Source organism: Podarcis tiliguerta (genome assembly GCF_965153285.1).
Source record: "Podarcis tiliguerta genome assembly, chromosome: 8".
NCBI classification, from domain to species: Eukaryota; Metazoa; Chordata; class Lepidosauria; order Squamata; family Lacertidae; genus Podarcis; species Podarcis tiliguerta.
This window is the reverse complement of record NC_139541.1, coordinates 49,677,735-49,696,591: the sequence shown is the minus strand read 5'-3', so window position 1 is coordinate 49,696,591 and position 18,857 is coordinate 49,677,735. Positions and strand designations below refer to the sequence as shown.

Sequence of the window (18,857 nt, the reverse complement as noted above, 5' to 3'; positions counted from 1 at the left end):
GTCTCTTAGCCCCACTCACCTCACAGAGTGTTTGTTGTGGGGGAGGAAGGGAAAGGAGAATGTTAGCCGCTTTGAGACTCCTTCGGGTAGTGATAAAGCGGGATATCGAATCCAAACTCTTCTTCTTCTTGTGATTAGATGTACGTTGGCAAGGACTTCTAATGCCCAGTTGTTTAATAGCAAAATGATTCCTCCTCTAAATTATATAGCTTAAATGAAGAAGCATAGATGGAGCATAGATGTGTGGATTTTTGTGTGGAAGGACTAAGAGTTCAGTTCAGTTTTAGTATTCAGAACAAATTCCTGGGCTCGGGAACCTTTAATTCTAAGTGAATGCTGTTTGCATCTGGCTGTGGCTGGTGGATCTTGGGGTTATAGAAGATCTAGCAAGCACTAGCACTACAGACATATGGCTGTGAATGAGGTCATGGGTTTATCATAGCATCTTGTCTAATCCCCTCCAAATATGGAATCATTATGGACAGTAGCCTGCAACAGTGCAAAACTTCAGTAGTGGGAGAATGTGCCCATCCAGATGCTTGCTGAAGTACAAATCCTATCAGCCCTGAACATTAGCTATGGCACTTGGGGCTGATGGGAGTTGCCATATTTGAAGAGGGCAGCCAGCTCACACTCTGCATTTAAAGCACATGGCTTCCCCTCACAGAACTGTAGGAACAGTCATTACCCTCACAGGGCTACAATGCCCAATGGTCTCAGCTAGTGCTTTAAATGTATGGTGTGTGGATGTACCTAAACTTGGGTTAAGGAGAAGGAACTGAGAAGAGGTTCGTATTTTCATGATGTGCATCAACAGTTAGAGCATGGGTAGGCAAACTAAGGCCCGGGGGCCAGATCCAGCCCAATCATCTTCTAAATCCAGCCCGGAGACGGTCCGGGAATCAGCACGCTTTTACGTAAGTAGAATGTGTCCTTTTATTTAAAATGCACCTCTGAGCTATTTGTGGGGCATAGGAATTTGTTCATCCCCCCAATGAAGTCCAGTCCCCCACAAGGTCTGAGGGACAGTGGACCAGCCCCCTGCTGAAAAAGTTTGCTGACCCCTGAGTTAGAGCCTGGGCAGCAGACCAAGGATGCACACAGGTGAGCTGGGCAACCTCTTCTCAGTTATGTAGATTGTAGCTATATGTGCTGCATTTCCATTTAAATCACAGCAATTACTTGTAACATTTCCACCCATATTAGCATATACAAACATTATGTAAATCTGTCTTCTGTCCTTTTTTACTGATGCTAACGTAAACTCCTTCCCTCTCATGGGATGGATGTGTTGCACAGTAATGGACTCTAGTTGGGAGACAGAAGAAATGTGTGTTGTGCATGATTTATGTTGCGCATAACAAGCCTACTTTGTGCTTTGCCAGGAAAGCATGAAAAGCTGTTCAGAGAAGCATCTTCTCAACATTCTTCCCCAGACCAGCCTCCTCCGGGCAGTGTAGCTATCCCCTCACCACCAGCAACTTGGAATTCACCAGGAACAGATTCATGATTAAGGCTCCACAAAGTAGAGCTCAGAGGTCGTGCACATTTCCAATGTTTAAAGCAACCCCCCCCAAAACATCAAAAGAAACCTGGGAACAGTAATTTACTTTCACAGAACGATTGTCAGCAACCATAAAAAACTACAGTTCCCAAGGTTCTTTGGAGGGAAATGTGCTTTAAAGGTATTATGTGTACACAGTCTGAGTTTCAGGGCTCACTGCCTCTGTCCTCTAAGAAGGAAAGAACCACTACCAACAAAACATTCTCCAAATGTTTCTTATATACATACAGCTTTTATTATTTTCCACATAGCTTGTGTTACTTCCCACATAGCTTATTTTCACATCTAAAGGCTACAAAAATGCACAGGCAAATATATAAATGGACAATAAGGTTACATTCCTGCTGGCAATCAAATATACAGATCAGTGCTTGGAGAGCCAGAGAAGATTCACTTGCAGCAGCTGCATTTGGTGGAAGGGGGACCTTTGCAGATACATCCCTGGGCACACTTGCTGCAGCCCACCGGACAACAGGTACAGCAACCTAGAAACAGAAATGGAAATTTACCTTTGTGGTTTCAGCCAATGAGGATCTCTTAGCAGAGCTGGGGAGTGGACCCAGCAGACAACAATGTTGCTGGGATCAGAATATAAGAGATGGATGAGGCCAGCAATTATGATAGATGTGCACATGCTTTAACCACACTAGCATCAGCAGCCAACCATTTCACTCCAAACAGTTTGCAATGCCATTTCAACAGGGAGCAACTGAATGATGTTCTCTGCTTTATGTTCCATGAAAAAGATATGCTCTTGCATGGAGCAATACAAGCAGGAAAAGGATGCTAGAATTTTCGGATTTGTGGCTGTAATGCGAGTCTGTTACTGAAAAACAAGGTCATTCTAAGGAGCCCTGGAAATGGTGGTGAAAACAGAACAGGGTTGGAGCCAAAGAGCTAAGGTGCCCTTTTTGAAGTGAGCATCCTTCACATTTGCTCCCAGGGCTATTGCATAGTCTCAGCTGCCTCATCTGGCTCTTTTTTTCTGGTGGAAATTCTACTCCAAGTCACTAAAAATCAACTCTGGGGTTTTATTGTATGGTTTTAATGATACTTTTGTACCCATTTTCAGCTGTGATATTTTTCTACCCTGCCCTGGAACCCTTCAGTCCAGGTGGACTTCAAGTACAAATAATATTTTTTTTAATGTACATAATAAAAACTCTATATTTATAGTTAGATAACTTTACCTTAAATCTTCTGTTTTTAATTGCTGCTTTTAAATAGATTCATGCTATTTTATGTAAACCACTTGAGTTCTTATTAAGCACTATACAATAATTATTGCACAATAAATAAAAATAAAACCTGCAAACTGACCCATGGCTACCATACATGAAGTCGCAGTTACACTAGCCAACCAGTGCTTCATGCACACTTGGTAACAACTTTCTGAATGTCAGACATGCAGGGTTATGCCCACAAAATTCGCTCTCTAATACAGCATGCAAGTTAGGGCCAGTCCCATCCTACCTACTCTTGTCCCAAGTACTGTATCTACTCGAGTCTAATGCGCCATTGGATCTAACGCGCACCTCAGTTTTCAGAACCTTGAAACCAAAAAAAGTATTTGCTGACAAATGTAAATGTACCATCGAATCGAATGCACACCTTATTTTTTGCAATGTAATTTGGCAAGAAAAGGTGACCATTAGATTCAAGTAAATACAGTAATTTTCCCATGTGCTGCATCTGATTGTGGTTTTTGCCATTCCAGTGCTAAAAAAGGGAAAAGAAAAGGGCTGCTCCCAGGAACAAAATACATAGGAAAGGAAGGAACTGTTCATACTCACTCTTTCTGCATGACTTGCACTTGCAGTTTTTGCACTGACAGTTGTTGCCACAGGTGCATGAACCACCTAAAAGAGGAAGGGTGGAATCCCATTACAATTACAAATTTAGCATCTCCTGCGCACATTTACATTGACACTTAGCAAAGAAGCCTTCAGAAGCCTAGAAGAATTTAGGAAGCAATTAATTTTCTCCTTCCCCCTAATAAACACTTCAAAAAAGGGCAATAAAGCGTTCTATAGGACTTAAATATTCCTCCAGAAACTTGAACACTTGACAACGATTTTATTGTAGCACAGAGTGGAGATATAGCAGAAAGGAAGAAACAAAAGACCTCCGGTATAGGGCGGTATATAAATTCAATAAATAAGAAATAATAATAAAAGAAGGAGGAGGTGGCGGCAGGGAAAAGACATACTCCCCCGCCGCCACGTTGGTACCCTCTCTCTAATGCCCTTCCCGATGCTTTGGACTTACAACCCCCATCGGCGGCTGATGGGAGTTGTAGTCCAAGCGACGTGTGTGTGAGGGTGGTAGACAAGGCTGACCCAAACTCATCCTGGCAACAGCGGACATCATCTTAGGTCAGTCTCCTCCCCTCGCCTGTAACACAACCAGCCTGATTCGCCCTCGAGTCAGAAAGAGGAAACAGCGTCCCTCGTTGATAGGGACGCAGAGAATCCAAGTCAAAAACAGAGCGCTCCACGTGGCCCGAAGCAGCGCCTTGCCAAGCAGCAGAAGCAGGGGAAAGAGGGAGAGAGGTAGATCGGAAGGGAAAGCGGGTGAGATCCAGATGTAAGGAGAGAAGGATGAGCAAGCGGAATGAATAGAAAGAGGAAGGAAGGTTTCCTCACCACTAGAACAGGGACAGTCTTGAGAATCCATTTCTCCTGGGCTCGATCTCTCCAGCAGCTAAGACGACGTCCGGGTGATCAGTTAGCAGCTGAGCTCCGCAGTGCCGTCCGCCCCGCTTTTTATTTCCCGCCGGCACCGCGTGCAAAGCGACCGGGCTCCGCCTCTGCCCGCGTCCCGTGCGCACGGCGCTCTCCCTGCGGCTCCGCCCCCCGCCGACAAACCGGCTGGTCGGGCGCTCGCCTGCGTGGCGGAGCTATGCGGGATGATCAGTGGGCTGGCGGGCGCGGACACGCCTCGCTTTGCGCACCGGAGGGTTCTCACGGCCGTGTGCAGCCCAGGTGGGAGGGGTGCGGCCATCCTCCAAAGCGGTGGGTGCACGCGGAGAGCGGCTTGGGGGGGGGGGCGGCGGATTGTCTTGGTGATGCGTGCAAAAGTTTCCCGGCATCAAAATGGCTCCCCCCATATAATTTGGATTTCCGGGGGGGGGGTTAAAAAGCTGTTGTCACCGTGGTCCCTTCCAGAAGACCTTTCAATTGAGCATCATCGTGATTTGTTTACCCAAAGTTTGGAGGACATCCAGTGCTTCCAGATTGTCAGCGAGTGCAAAGTGCGCAATTGGACAATCTTGTGCAACAGACATACCCCATTTCCCGGCCCTGCCGACTGTTAGCATAAAGAAAGTGATGGCAAAGTGCGCGGGAAAGTGGGGAACAACCTTTGCTTGATGCAACGTCGTCTAAACACTCTGCAAACAAATCATAGTTAATGCTCAATAAACAGGCAAGGAAGCCCCTGATGTTGTGCCAAGCAATTGTTATTTTGCACTCTCCTTTTCATCCTCAAATTGTTCTTTTGACATGTAAAGGGGAGCAGGTAGGTCGTGCAACAGTGCCTGGTCATCTTTAATTGCACACCCTGAATTTGACTGTACTTTATTGAATCCCACCTGGAAATAGCTCCCTCTGAAAGCAGCCCAGATGCAGAGAAGCATTTTTTCCTCTTTAAAGGTAAAGGTACCCCTGCCCGTACGGGCCAGTCTTGACAGACTCTAGGGTTGTGTGCCCATCTCACTCAAGAGGCCGGGGCCAGCGCTGTCCGGAGACACTTCCGGGTCACGTGGCCAGCGTGACATCGCTGCTCTGGCGAGCCAGAGCCGCACACGGAAACGCCGTTTACCTTCCCGCTAGTAAGCGGTCCCTATTTATCTACTTGCACCCGGGAGTGCTTTCGAACTGCTAGGTTGGCAGGTGCTGGGACCGAACAACGGGAGCGCACCCCGCCGCGGGGATTCGAACCGCTGACCTTTCGATCGGCAAGCCCTAGGCGCTGAGGCTTTTACCCACAGCGCCACCCGCGTCCCTTTTTCCTCTTTCCTGAGCCACTTATCAATTTGTGGTACAAATTGTACCATGTTGGACCACCACAGTGTCAAAGTGCTTGCCAGCTTGTCCAAAGCATTGTGTGGCTGCCAAGAACTTTGCTTATTGAACATCCTTTAGCCAACTTAGTTCTACTTCATTCCCACAGTGTGGTGACTACAACCCTTTGGGTAGGGGGTGCTGGTGGAATGGTTTCCTGACTCACCCCTCTCTAACAAATGTTCACAAGCCCACAAATTGGGGTTAAACTGTTGAATTAACTGCTGGAGGATTCTTGCATATGAAAGATAAAATATAAAATAGATTCTTTGCTCAGCCATGAAGTTCACTGGGCGATCTCAGGCCACTTACTATCTCTCATCCTAACCCACCTCACAGGGTTGTTGTAAGGGTAACACTAGGAGTGGGAGGAACCTTGTATCTGCACCTGAGTTTTTTGGAAGAAAGTCAGGATAAAAATCTGTTAAATAAATCGTACTCTAATTTAATAATTGAAATTTACCCAACAGCTTATTTTTAATGAATTATACAGAACAAATGGAGTTGTCCCTATGCCCATTTTACAGATGCAGACCTCAAGGCAAGGAGAGGCAACATAGTGATTTCATGCCTAGGCCTGTTAGTGCTTGCAATTTTTCAATTTAAAGTAAAGCCTTTGTGCTCAACATACTTTAAAACTAGGTCAGAGAGAGAGAGAGCTAAGTATAGAAGTAGAAGCCTTTACCACTTGCTCTAATTTGGACATAGTGCTTTAAACAACTTGTCTTCCCAAGCCACAGAGCAAATGAGTGGTCAAACCGGCACCTGTGATGTGTATTTTCTATTTCCCTAGCTGTTGCCTCCAGACCACTGTGCCTTGTAAAACCTAAATTAGGCGGAGTGCACGCCTTTCACTTTGTGGTGGCTCAGCTGGCAGGCTGTGGGTAAGACATCTGCATTTATTGCCAATCCCTGAAAATTGCACATTAGCACTTGCACGCCTTATAATTTAGCACCTAGTGGGCAAGGAGATGTGAAACTCTTTTGCAAGCTGGAAGAATGATGAAAGTGCTTTTGTTTTCCTTACCCATGCAGGCCATCAAATGAAAAGAAAAATGAAGATGGGAGAAACTCCTTCACAGAAACTACAGGTTCAAGGCTGCCAATATCCCTTAGTCAATTACTCAAAATGGCTTAGCAGGAGTCTCAGGCAAGAGGCGGGAAATGCTTCCCAGCTCTGTTACTTGAGCATCCTTCTCCGACCTGGCACCTTCCAGATGTTTTGCACTACAACTCCCATCAGGCCTAGCCAACATGACAAATGGCTGGGGATGATGGGAGTTGCAGGCCACAGGTTCCCCCTGCTGAGGCTAATGGGTGTTGTAATCAAAAGCATCTAGCAGACACCATGCTGAGCAAGGCTGAGGCAAGGCTTTACGGTAGCTGAGTTCCCAGTTTCTTATCTGCTTGGGAGGGTGCCTTACAAAACACATACAACACCTCCACCCAATGAACAACGGGAATACATACTCCTGATCACTAGGTTGGGTACCCCAGAAGATTAGATATTGTTGACTTCATCAGTGTGCTCTGGAAACTAGCAGATTAGATATTGAAAACAATAGTCTATGGGTGCTAATAGTCATAGAGCGCTGGCTGGGGCTAATGGGAATTTCAGTCTAGTAACATCTGAAGGGTGCCAGCTTAGCCCATGCTGCATTACCATGTAGAAGATGAATGTGAGACAAGTCATGCTTAGATGCTGGTTGCTTCTGCACAGCAGGCTATTGTGGGCTTAGTGCTGTGCATGTGTGAAAGTTTGGTGCCACATCCACATAAGACATTACCCTCAAATGACATCCTGTATCACCCCACCATGATTTAATCCAGATGTACTATTTCTGCAGAACACTGCATACACTGTTAAGGGAAATTTTCTGTGAGATATTCCTCATATTATGAATAGCCAGTTTCCATGAATTCATCTGATCTCATGCCTACCTATATATATTATCTCTAGAAACTAATAAACAAGCAGGCATCATTGGCACATCCTCACTGCAATATCACCAATAAATTATTTTCTGATTGATGTTCCGATTTATATAACCAATCCCAGTTGCTGACTCATCTACCTTGGGTACTGCCAGAAAAGGCTACACTGTTATGTAGGGCAATTAGCTTGTGATAATTCAGTTTTTTTAACAGGGATGGATGGATCTGTAAATTTGGACTTCTCTTTAAGTTTCTCACTTTCTCAGCCTTAAGTTCCATTCTCCGCATTTCTGCATCAGTTTGCATTTGGTAAAACTCTTCATGAAAATAAACCAGCATCTTAGTACACATTGCTCGTAATATGAACATTTTTGTATGCAATTTTGACTACTGCACAAATTTATATGAGGAATTCTTTTTCTAATACATTTTTGTGTTATTTCCACTACTATATGCATTTATATGACACTTCTTCCCGATGTATACACTTTTATATACATTTTGGGGGGGGATCCAAACTGGCTTCCCTTTCTCCCCCATTTCCCTTTCTCCTACTCTCCCATCCCTTCTTTCTGACACCCCTTCTCACTCTCTTTCTAACACATCTCCCTCTCTCCCTCATCTTTTCCACTCCATGAGCTGCCAGAAGAGGGACAGATCCCTCTTGCCAGGCCTGATTGCTTGCAGGGTGCTTCCCTTTTCTTTCTGCTTCAGCCAATCTGTCTTGGCTTTTCTCCATTTTCCCATGCCCTCCTTCTCTCCCTCCAGGCTCCCCGCATGAAATTAGGCTGAAGACTGCATTTCCCACCCCAGTTTATGACCAGATTATGTATGTGCGCATTGCTTTGAACATTTGAAATCACAAACATCAAGTATTCTCTTTTTATTCTAGGCCTCCTGATGCTTGGTTGCCACTTTGGGGAGCTAACATTGGGATTTCATGACAGCTTGCTTCTAGCCCCACTGGATTGGACAGACAACCCTTCCTGGGACCCAGAGACGTGCTCCTTTGAAGCCTGGTTCCTAGTGGATCCAGACATGTGCTCAGAGTCAGCCGCAAACCAATGATTTCTTAGCTCTTCATTTGAGTGTCAACTGCACACCTGCGTCAGCTTAGGTGCTGAGTGCTAACAGGCCTGGAGCTCAAGCAGGATCCCTACAAAAGAAGAGGACAGTATTAGTATCCTTGAGGGAAATCTGAAGCCTATATAAGTAATTTAAAACCACAACTCTGAAAGGGGCAATTCCCAAAGCCCACGAGGACTGAGCGTTCTCAGTAGTCCCAGACAGTCAAAGGGAAAAGAAAAAAAGAACTCTTTTACTTATTACATTTATAACCCATCTTCTTCAAATAAGATCCAAACCAACACCAGCAAGTAGCCCCCTGGCCAGATTATTACTACCTGCTTAGTGCTGTTTACATCTGTAAAAGCAATATTTGAACTTGCTCCAGAGGTGTCATTACGCCCTAAGGTGGTGTGTATGCATGTCTCTGTGTGCCTTCGACACAATAGCCAGCATGAACAGATCACAACTGTTGATTATATCAATGTCACACTGGGGTGGGAGGAGTCCCACATTCATGGTGATTCTTGGTCATGATGCTCTTGGGCAGCTGTATGCGATCCTCCTCTCATTATTTTTTGTGCCTGTGACAGTTTTGGGGCAGTCATACTATTGCACTTACAGTCAGTGCATAATGCCCTGTAGCTTCCTGCTGACATGCCATAATTTAATAATTATTCCATAATTTCAGTAGTTTTTTTCTTTTTTTGTCCTGCTTTTTAGTGCTGGAGCCTGCCTGGACAGAATGAATCTTCCATCAATGGATGGTTATTGTGTCAGGAACCTGTTGCCAAAAAAAACGCCAGCATGGAGGGACCTGCAAGCACCCAGTATTGCTCAGAGGAGACAGGAGTGAGTGGTGCAGGTACATCACATCAGGAACTGACAGGTGAGAGCCTAAGTGCCTCCACCCTTGAAATTAGGCATTTTGAAGAAATTGGATATTTGGCACTCGAATATGCAGTTTCACTTAAAAAAAAACAACTTGTCCCACCCCAAAACTTTAGGTGCCTATAGGTCTCCTATCATCTCATAAGGCCAACAAACTGGGTTAGCTTTCCCTTTATTGAGCTCACACGAAGATGGATTTGGTGGGGTGATGCCCTCTGGCTATAATTCTAGTAGGAATTGGTATGTCTTTGAATGTGCCGATGTGTGTTTGGGCCTGTCTGAAAGATGAAAGGAGTTTGTTTCCCTTTGATGTACATCGGTAACTTCTATAAATGTTAATAGAAGGTGCAACATGATCATAAGACATGGGGGGGGGGGGACCAACCGTTGTCTCCCTTCCAGCTTCTCTGAGTAATCTGGGAAGGAGGAACCTCAGAGCTAGGAAGGGCTTGAGTTGACAAAGTATACCTAGAATTTACCTTGCTTCATCTTGTGACCACCATGTTCCCACTAATCCCCTGGCACTTCTGTTCTTGGCAGGCACGGATTCTGACAGGACGACCATCAACCTGCAGATAAGATCTAACAGGTTAATATCCAACAACATGGGGAAAGTGCCCTTCCCCCGACTTCCCAGGTCAGGCTGGGAAATGCAAAATGAATACCAGCAAGTGCTTTTGAGTCAAAAATGTGTTGATGTGAGTTGGAGGGGTAGGCTGTATGCCTGAGCCCCCTTCTAATTCATGTAGCACGGATTCAATTCCTGGAATAGTCAGGCTAGCTTTCTGGTTAGGTAATGGTCTTCTAAGTACAGGCCATTAAGGTAACAAAGGAAGTGGCTCTGTGCTAGATACCAAATGGGTGGGCTGTAGGCTAGGAGCCAGAGCCATGCCTGATTTCTGTTGGAATCCAAGGCTGTGGCTATGAGAGAAGCCAGACCCTCTTGGGGTGTTACTGCTATGAGCCTCTCCATTGAAGGCTCAGGTGTAAATAAACCATATACTGTATCCTAAAGATGCCACAGTCTCCGTTGTCCCTCATTCCAAGGAAACTCAACCCTGGGCAAGCACATGGAAGCCCTGAATCTTGCATGGCTTGGAGACTGGGGTGGCATGAAACAGTATTGCTATTCTTTGGTAGCCTGGCACTACCACTGGGCAAAGTGAAGCCACTCCCTCAGGCACGAGATGCTGAGGTGTGGCAGTGACATGGAGGACAGGGCTATGTGTGTCACTTGCCCTCTTCTACACTCCTTAAGCTAGCCTGCTGACCACTCCTGCTGGCTACGGCAGTCTTGTGATTTTTCAAATCATTTCCTTAGAGACCTTGCTGTCATTACTAGTAGCGTGAGTAAAAAGAAACCCATTAAACCTTCCTCTTGGCTGACGTTGGCCCTAAGCATCGTCAAGCCTTGGAGAAAGGTATTTAAGTTTTTGTTGCTTACTAATTTTCAGAATTAAAGAGAAGCTTTCAAGAAAGCCAGTGAAATGAATCTTCGTGATGCTAAGGAGATGCTTGTCTGGGCTTGTAACATCCAACCACTTCGGTGTTTCATATATATTGGCACCTGATTTACAAGATCTGCAGTAATCTCTTAATGCACTGATCATGAGAAAAGCTAGGTAAAGATTTTAAAAAAGAATGGAATTGTCACAAAACATTTACCTAGGGATAGCTGTTTAGTGTATCTGTTTTTGCCTCACTTTTCCCTTTAAACGGCTCTGGGTGTGTCAAGTTATCTCATTTTATCAGCACAACAACCCTCTGAGAAATGTTAAACTTGGAGAGATCAGTTTGACCTAGGTAACGTCTAGACACCCTATTTATTGAGCAACAATCCCCATTTATTTACGGGGAGACATTGCTGTGCCAAGCAATTGTTGTCCAACACTTTCCAGTGCATTTTCCTAAGAACATAAGAATCTGCTGGGTCAGACCAATGGTTCGTATAGTCCAGCATAGTGTTACTCACAGTGTCCAACCAGATGCCTGTGGGAAATTAGAAAGCAGGTGCATTCTCCCCTCCTGTGGCTTCCCACAACTAGTATCCAGAACTATTTCGACCTCTGTGGAAGCAGAGCATAGCCATATCCTCCATTTGTCCAATCCTCTTGGCCAGGTTGATGGCCATCACTGCCTCCTGCAGGCACAAGTTCTGTAGTTTAGCTATGCACAGTTCCTATCACATTCCTTACTGTAAGACATTCATGGTTTTCGTTTTGGTTGGGGTGGGGTGGGGGAGCAGTGTTAGGGCTGGAATTTCACAGACATTTTCTGAGAAGTCTTCTTTTTCACACATCCTAGAAAAAAGGACGCGGGTTAGGACTTGCCGATCAGAAGGTTGGGAGTTCAGATCCCCGCAACAGAGTGAGCTCGGTCCCTGCTCCTGCCAACCTAGCAGTTCGAAAACACGTCAGAGTGCAAGTAGATAAATAGGTACCGCTCTGGCGGGAAGGTAAACGGCTTTTCCGTGCGCTGCTCTGGTTCGCCAGAAGCAGCTTAGTCATGCTGGCCACATGACCCGGAAGCTGTACGCAGGCTCCCTGGGCCAATAAAGTGAGATGAGCACTGCAACCCCAGAGTCGGCCATGACTGGACCTAATGGTCAGGGGTCCCTTTACCTTTATCTAGAAAAAGAAGGCCACCTTGAACAATTTTAAGAACATAAGAAGAGCTCTGCTGCATCGGGTCAATGGCCCATCTAGTCCACCCTCCTCACAGTGGCCAAGCAGATGCCTGTTGGAAACCCTCAAGCTTCTTGATGCCTGCTGCAACAACCTTTGCTTACCTGTGTTTCTCGGCAACAGGCTTTCAGGGGCATGCCACCATCATTTTCTTCTAATAATGAGCGTGTTTTTTTTTTTTTTAATGCATTAATCTTTCTTAAGCTTCTTGAGATTGGTTCTCTTTTTGTCATGCCATTGAACACTTGCTATGTTCTGTGTGCATCATAATATTCTCTGCCACCATCTATCCATCCCTGCAGTGGCCACTATTCCTTGCCTCTCCCCCACAGTGCTAGATCTGGGGAATTGCAATGGATGCAAAATGGTAGCCCTGCTGCTAAAAGAGTCGCAGCTGTAGTAAAAAAAACAGCCACCCCCAAACCAGTAAACTGTTGTCACTGCTAATGGTGAGTCCTGTCCTTGAGAAACTGTTGGAGATTATCCTACTCTCAAGAGAAGTTCCGTGAAATGGTCCCCACCCACCACACCGTTTCCCTGCCCACAAACTGGGAAGAACAGCACGGCGCACTTATTTGGACAACCACAGCTCCATGCAAATTGCCACGAGATGGGCAGAAAAAATATTTTTGGGGTGAGCCAGATCAGGCCCCCAAACTGGAGGTTAGCTATCCCTAGAATGGAGATTTTTCAAGAAGTCATTTATGCACAGGCAATAATTCAAAGGCAAAGACAGAGAGCTTGTGCTGGATGCAAACGAGATGAAAAAGCAATGTTGTGATCTGAGAAGAGGCCACCTCATTCAAGTGTGTGACCTGAGTGAGGTGCATTGGTAGCAGAGTATCAGGAAGATATTTGTTTTTTGGTTTCTGTGAGCTTTGGCACTGTTTTACAGTTTTATGAGTGGCACATTTCCTTCCATAGATTTCATTTATCTCACACTGTGTGCTTTGAATCTGAAAAACAGAACTCCCAGTTGCTACGTCTTGGGCTCATCTTTTTGCTATGCTGATGTTTGAGAAGCCTTGTAGTAGTTTCTCGACTCTAGAAACTTGCCAATGTTTTTATGTGTGGACTGGCATTGTGCCCAGGCACTCTGTTACATAAGACTTCCCTCAATCACGTGAAGAGAAGTCCCAGTTACGGCTTGTCAGACCAAACTTGCATCTACCCACAACAAAATGCCACCACCAAACAGCATTATTAAAAGATATAAGAGGTGCCAAAATCAAGGTAGTTTGTGCTTATTTTTATTTTTAAAAATTCCCACCCACCTTTATGTCAATATTGGCATCCTGATATTCTTAATTAGGCCAGGGGACTGAAGCTGAACCTATTACTCTGTTTCCGCTCACCCCATCTCCCCAACTTCTCTCTGAATGCTTCCTTTGAGACTATACAATTGAAATTCTGAACAGTGAAGGTTCTGTTGATTCAAATCTTGCAGTACAATGCTGCACAGATTTTATTATTCTTGTCATGTGTTAAGCAAAACACAGCTCTCCCCTCATAACTCTTTCTGAATGAGGTTTTTTTCTTTTCTGAAAGCCACTTCATCTTATTAGGCTTGTAACTGTTATGTCTTTCCAGTTCTCCAAATAACAAACAGTTGAATCCTATCCATGTTTACTCAGCAGTTGATCTGACTGAGTTTGTAGGTGTAGAGTTTGCATGCAGGCCCAACAAAGCTCTAGCTACAAGTTTTTCTCCTTGAACATCTGCTGAAGTTAATGGGACGACACATGGTGCATTATCTAACAGGCATAACACTTTGCAAGGTTGTGTTCAATCAATCTTTGATACTACCCCACCCACTCACCACGTCTCAGACCTTAAAACATTCTTGGATTTGAGAGAATGGGATTCCTACTGCCTAGCACCCAAACAACTCACTTACCAGTTACAGCTCTGACTTCAGGATAATTCCATAGTGACCAATGCAACATTTGTAAGTTTCTTTACATATTTTGTGTTTTATTTAGTATTATTTGAACTCCATTTAACACTGAACAATTTGTTTGTTAACTGGATTGATCTTCCCTACAAAAACAATCAATATACCACAGTAAGTTGGGATACTTCCTCCCTGCAGTGTGTTTCAAAATACATGTCTAATGTAACAGTTTTGCAACTTTAAGAACTTGTAACTTGAATAAATGTTTTCTCTAAAAGTATAAATCATTTCCCCCATCTGTGGCCATATATATAAGGAGCTTATGTTTCATGAGTAACTGTCAAACTTATGGTAATATTTATTAGAAACTGGAAAAAGGGGTTTTCTGGCAAATGAGCTGTGACCAATCTAACATGATCATTGTAATATGTGTCAATTTGTGGACAGACATGCACTAATAAATGTCTCCAAAGCAAGTTCCTGAGCATATCACACTTTACTATGCATTCATAAGTTGCAGGTTGGCTTTAAGTTCATGCAGAAGGTTGTAATGCCCATGGGAATTTTTACTTAACTCTGGCAACACCCTAATGATTTATCATTTGCAGGGAAGACAAATGTCACAGAAGTCCTGCTTTTTTTTTTAAAAAAAGATTTCATACTAATGAATAAAATATTGCATCACCTGGCCAACAAATTTTATTTTATGTTTCTAGTCTCAAACTCAACAATAATGAAGTTGCCAACTTACAACTGAACTTCAGTGGCTGCTTCTGCACTTTCTTTCAAGATAATCACATTTCCCATAGGGACATTATTCCCTGTGTTTATGGTCTTTACTTTAAATTACATTAGAATTCATTTAAACTTTCTGTTCAAAACTGCCTTCACCCTTTTACAGGGTTGTACTGTTCTCACACACTTTTCCAACTGTACCAGAGTTGAAGTTACTGATAATTAAACTAAGGAACATATCAGGCTGATGGGATTTGGAGTGCCACAGCTTAGCAACCCGCTGATTTTCTAACACAATTTAAAGGTCCCCAGAGTGGCTTAAACAAGATCTGCCTGCAAGTTTACAATCTAAAAGCCAAAATGGCACAAAAAAAGGGGGGGTGGTGAAGGATGAAGAGGGAATTTTCCAACATGACTAGTTATTGTTTTGCAAGTAAAATAATTGATTATATTGTTACTGGCCACCCTAATTTCTGCTGAGAAATGCACAAGATTCCAGGGGTCTTGACACTTAACCAGGGCTTTTGTTCCTTTGGAATGCGGCATTACAGAGACTGTAGTTTCTTTTTTAAAAAGGTTTATTTACACATATTTACACCTGAGGTTTTTATGCATCTGAAGAAGTGTGCATGCACACAAAAGCTCATACCAATAACAAACTTAGTTGGTCTCCAAGGTGCTACTGGAAGGAATTTTTGTATTTTGTTTCGACTGAGGTTTTAATGGCATGCAGAGCATTACACCCCAAGGGTGTCTCCTGTTGCTCCCCTCATAGCTTCAGCAAGCTTGGGTCCACAGTGAAGGCCAGCCATGCTCCTCAGCCTCTGTGTGCAGCCTCTCACAGTGAGCGCCACATGGAGTTCTCCTCACTTCCTACAAACCTGTTTTAAAAGGACACCTTTTTGCCTGTGGTGACATCACACCTTCTGTTACCCTGGCAACCTCCCCCTCCCAGCTTACATCACGAAACACTGAAATCCTAAATCTCATGGGAGGAGGGGCTCACACTCCTTTGCTGCTTGACACAAGGTAACTCTTTGCGTCAATCACCCATCACTTTGCACTACATATATTTCTTCTTTCTAGTGATTTCTGGCCAAGAAAATGTGTTTTTATGAAGCCTTTCAAGTGGGTTGGTCCTATGAAGATTAATGGGTTGGGTAAGCCCCATTAACCTAATGCCCTGTGTGACCATCATCTTCCAGACAACCTGTTTTTTTTTATAATTCATCCTGTTTCGTTTTGAACAAGAATTTGCAGGAAGTTTATACTGTGTATTAAGCATTTGTTCTGATTTGTTTGTATGTGGGTGGGTCAAGTTACACCACCTTTTCAAGTGCAATCTTATGTCCCTTTCCTTACCACAAAAAGCTTGATATTTGAAAGTGGCTTTGTTGCTCAAGAGTGAAATCCATTTTGACTGTGCAGCCTGAATTTGCCAGTATGTTATTGAATCTCACCCACAAAATAGTGACTGCCTGGATTTGGCTCACTTGCCATGCTCACACAGATGTAGGTAGCCTCACTTTTGAAACTTTATAGAGCTTACAAGGGCTTTGATGCAATATGAGATGTGGTTATTCTGCTGCATTGTACTCAGCCTGGGGAAGTGTGTACTTCATGAGTCCTGTGGAATGACAGGTTATGGACATTATGGAGCTATGGGTAGCTCTGTTCATGCTTTTATGAAAGCCTGATTAAACTGGCTACTTATAGTTTATTTATTTACTTGGCCATGGGGCACCAATCCAAAGCACGTCTTATGGCAGTTTCCTGCCCAAAATTGCCTGTCCCACTTCTGGCTTCTGTCTGTCCCTGAAGGTGCTGTTTCTCATCCATGGAGTGTGGCCCTCAACATGACACATGGACATGATACAGAAAGTTGTGTGTGTATATAAAAAGTAGAAAGAAAAGGTTATGGCAGCCCCACCAGACTTTCTGGGCTTGAGGATATATTTGGAACTCTAAAAATACTGTTGTGAGCACCACAAAATACCCATTTCACAAAAGAAAAACTGGTGGTGCACAGAGGAACCCCACTGTAAGAGGAAAAAACAACTCCACCCACCCGAAAACAAATAAAACAGAGACAACAAAGTTGGCAACAACCCACAAAAGCCAATAAAGAAACAAACCTCAGGCATCACTCTCATTAAACAACCCCTACCCAAGGTTAAGAAAAAACCTCAATTAAAAACAATTGAGGGCACGGAGTTTTGGTGAATGTCAAGGGGGTGTCTGAAGGTGCAGTGGTGCCCATGGTCATCATGGGAGTGGGGAGTGTGGAATCCCAGAGATATTATATGTAGGGGGCAATAGTAGGTCAATGCCATTTCTGTGAAGACTTAAATGTATATAAGAGCAAACTGACCCATTCCTAACAGGAGTTATATTTCTAGATATGCGATATTAATTTAATACATGTGGTGGAAAAGAGTTCTGATGAAGTCCAAAATTGAATGGAAGAAAATTTGCTGATTAATGTTAGTTCTGTTGGAATAAATTTCCTTTCAAAGTCCTTTTGTTGAAGTATTGTTACTTTGACTTTCAGCTGCTGAGGTATCCTGGGAGACTGAAATGTTCTCCTACGGGTGTTTGGATGGTGCCATTTTTCATATCAGATTTATGCCCATTTAATCTGAAGTGTCTTCTCCTAGGTAGACAGCAGACAGACACTGTTGGCAGGTGGTAGCATAGCATGCTGGGAGGAGAATGAGCAGGTGAAATAAATCCTTGAAGCTACAACTGATGTTATTAGTAGTGCAATAGTTGTTGCAGACAAGAGGAACAGGAAGACCTGCTATTGCCAGTCTGAGGAAACTCAGGTTGCTACCTGTTTGTCTCCTAAGAAATCACTATTAAAAATCAAGATAAATACCTTATGCATGTAGTGAGTTAAGCAAATGCAGACAGTATGAGGAAGGTTGCCTGTTGAAAAGGTTGAACGTGAATAGCAAATGACACATTACTTGTAGCTTATGATCTATGATTATTATTTATGTTTTAAACTAGATTAACATAACTGTTGAATGAAACTGATTTTGATTTGTTTGTTGTAACCAGAATGTAATTCACTTTTGTGTGATGCAGCAGTTGAGGTAGCACAGTGGCTAAAGCTCCATTCCTAAGTCTGAGAGTATAAACCCCACTAAAATCAGTACTTACTTCTGAGTAAAGATATTTAGAAATGCAATGTATGGTTTCAATTATAAACATACTAGGGAGTAAGCATTATTGAATGTGTTTGAACTTGCTTCTGAACAAATATGCATGGGACTACAATGTAAGTCTGCGATCCTGTGCACACTTATTTTGGAGGAAACCCCATTGAACTCACATGAGAATGGCTGTAGCTCCTTTGTAAAACACATGGTTTGCATGCAGAAGGGCATCTCCAGGCAGGACTGGGAAAGACCCTGCCTGAAACCTGGAGAGTCGCTGTCAGTCAGTATAGGCCAGGTGTGAGGAGACTGTATGTGGTTAAAAGCCAGCTCCCGCAGCCTGAAGCAAGATGACCATAGTCGCCTTTGACTGGACCTAACTGTCCAGGGGTCGCTTACCTTTTAGATATATATATAAACACACACACACACACACACACATTACTGTTCACCTTTTTATGTGCACAGCTTCTTCGAACTAGAATCTATTGCACCATATATTTAATGCACATTACCAGTGCCAGATTTACGTATAACCTAACCAAGCAAGAGCTTAGGGCCCCACTCTCTTGCCCCCCCAATTTTTTTTTGAACGAACAAAAAACAAACAAACTGGATTTACATTTCCAAAATACAAGATAAAAAACAAATAAAATAAAACCTACATACAGCAACAGTGTTATGTAGGCTCCTGTAATGTAAGTAATGGGCCCTGCCTGCTAGCCTGCTCCCTAAAATATCATGGGTTGGCTCATTTCTATATATAGGGTGCCCATAAATTACCATATAGCATATATTCAACAACAGCAACAATTTGTTGTTGACAAAGGACAGCTGGACATATAAAGGGCCCCATTACCTTCA

The 18,857-nt window shown here is 43.7% G+C and overlaps 2 long non-coding RNA genes across 2 annotated transcripts; one reads left to right on the top strand and one right to left on the bottom strand.

Annotated features, from left to right (window-relative positions):
• Nucleotides 1-3,625: 3,625 nt before the first annotated feature.
• Nucleotides 3,626-4,203, bottom strand: LOC310683152. The gene is made up of 2 exons (XR_014514303.1): nucleotides 3,836-4,203; nucleotides 3,626-3,798 (listed from the first exon to the last, which is right to left on the bottom strand). It is a non-coding gene; the product is annotated as an uncharacterized lncRNA (long non-coding RNA).
• A 5,166-nt stretch (nucleotides 4,204-9,369) lies between these two features.
• Nucleotides 9,370-10,535, top strand: LOC310683155. Its single transcript, XR_014514305.1, has 2 exons — nucleotides 9,370-9,493; nucleotides 10,060-10,535. It is a non-coding gene; the product is annotated as an uncharacterized lncRNA (long non-coding RNA).
• The last annotated feature ends 8,322 nt before the right edge of the window (nucleotides 10,536-18,857 follow it).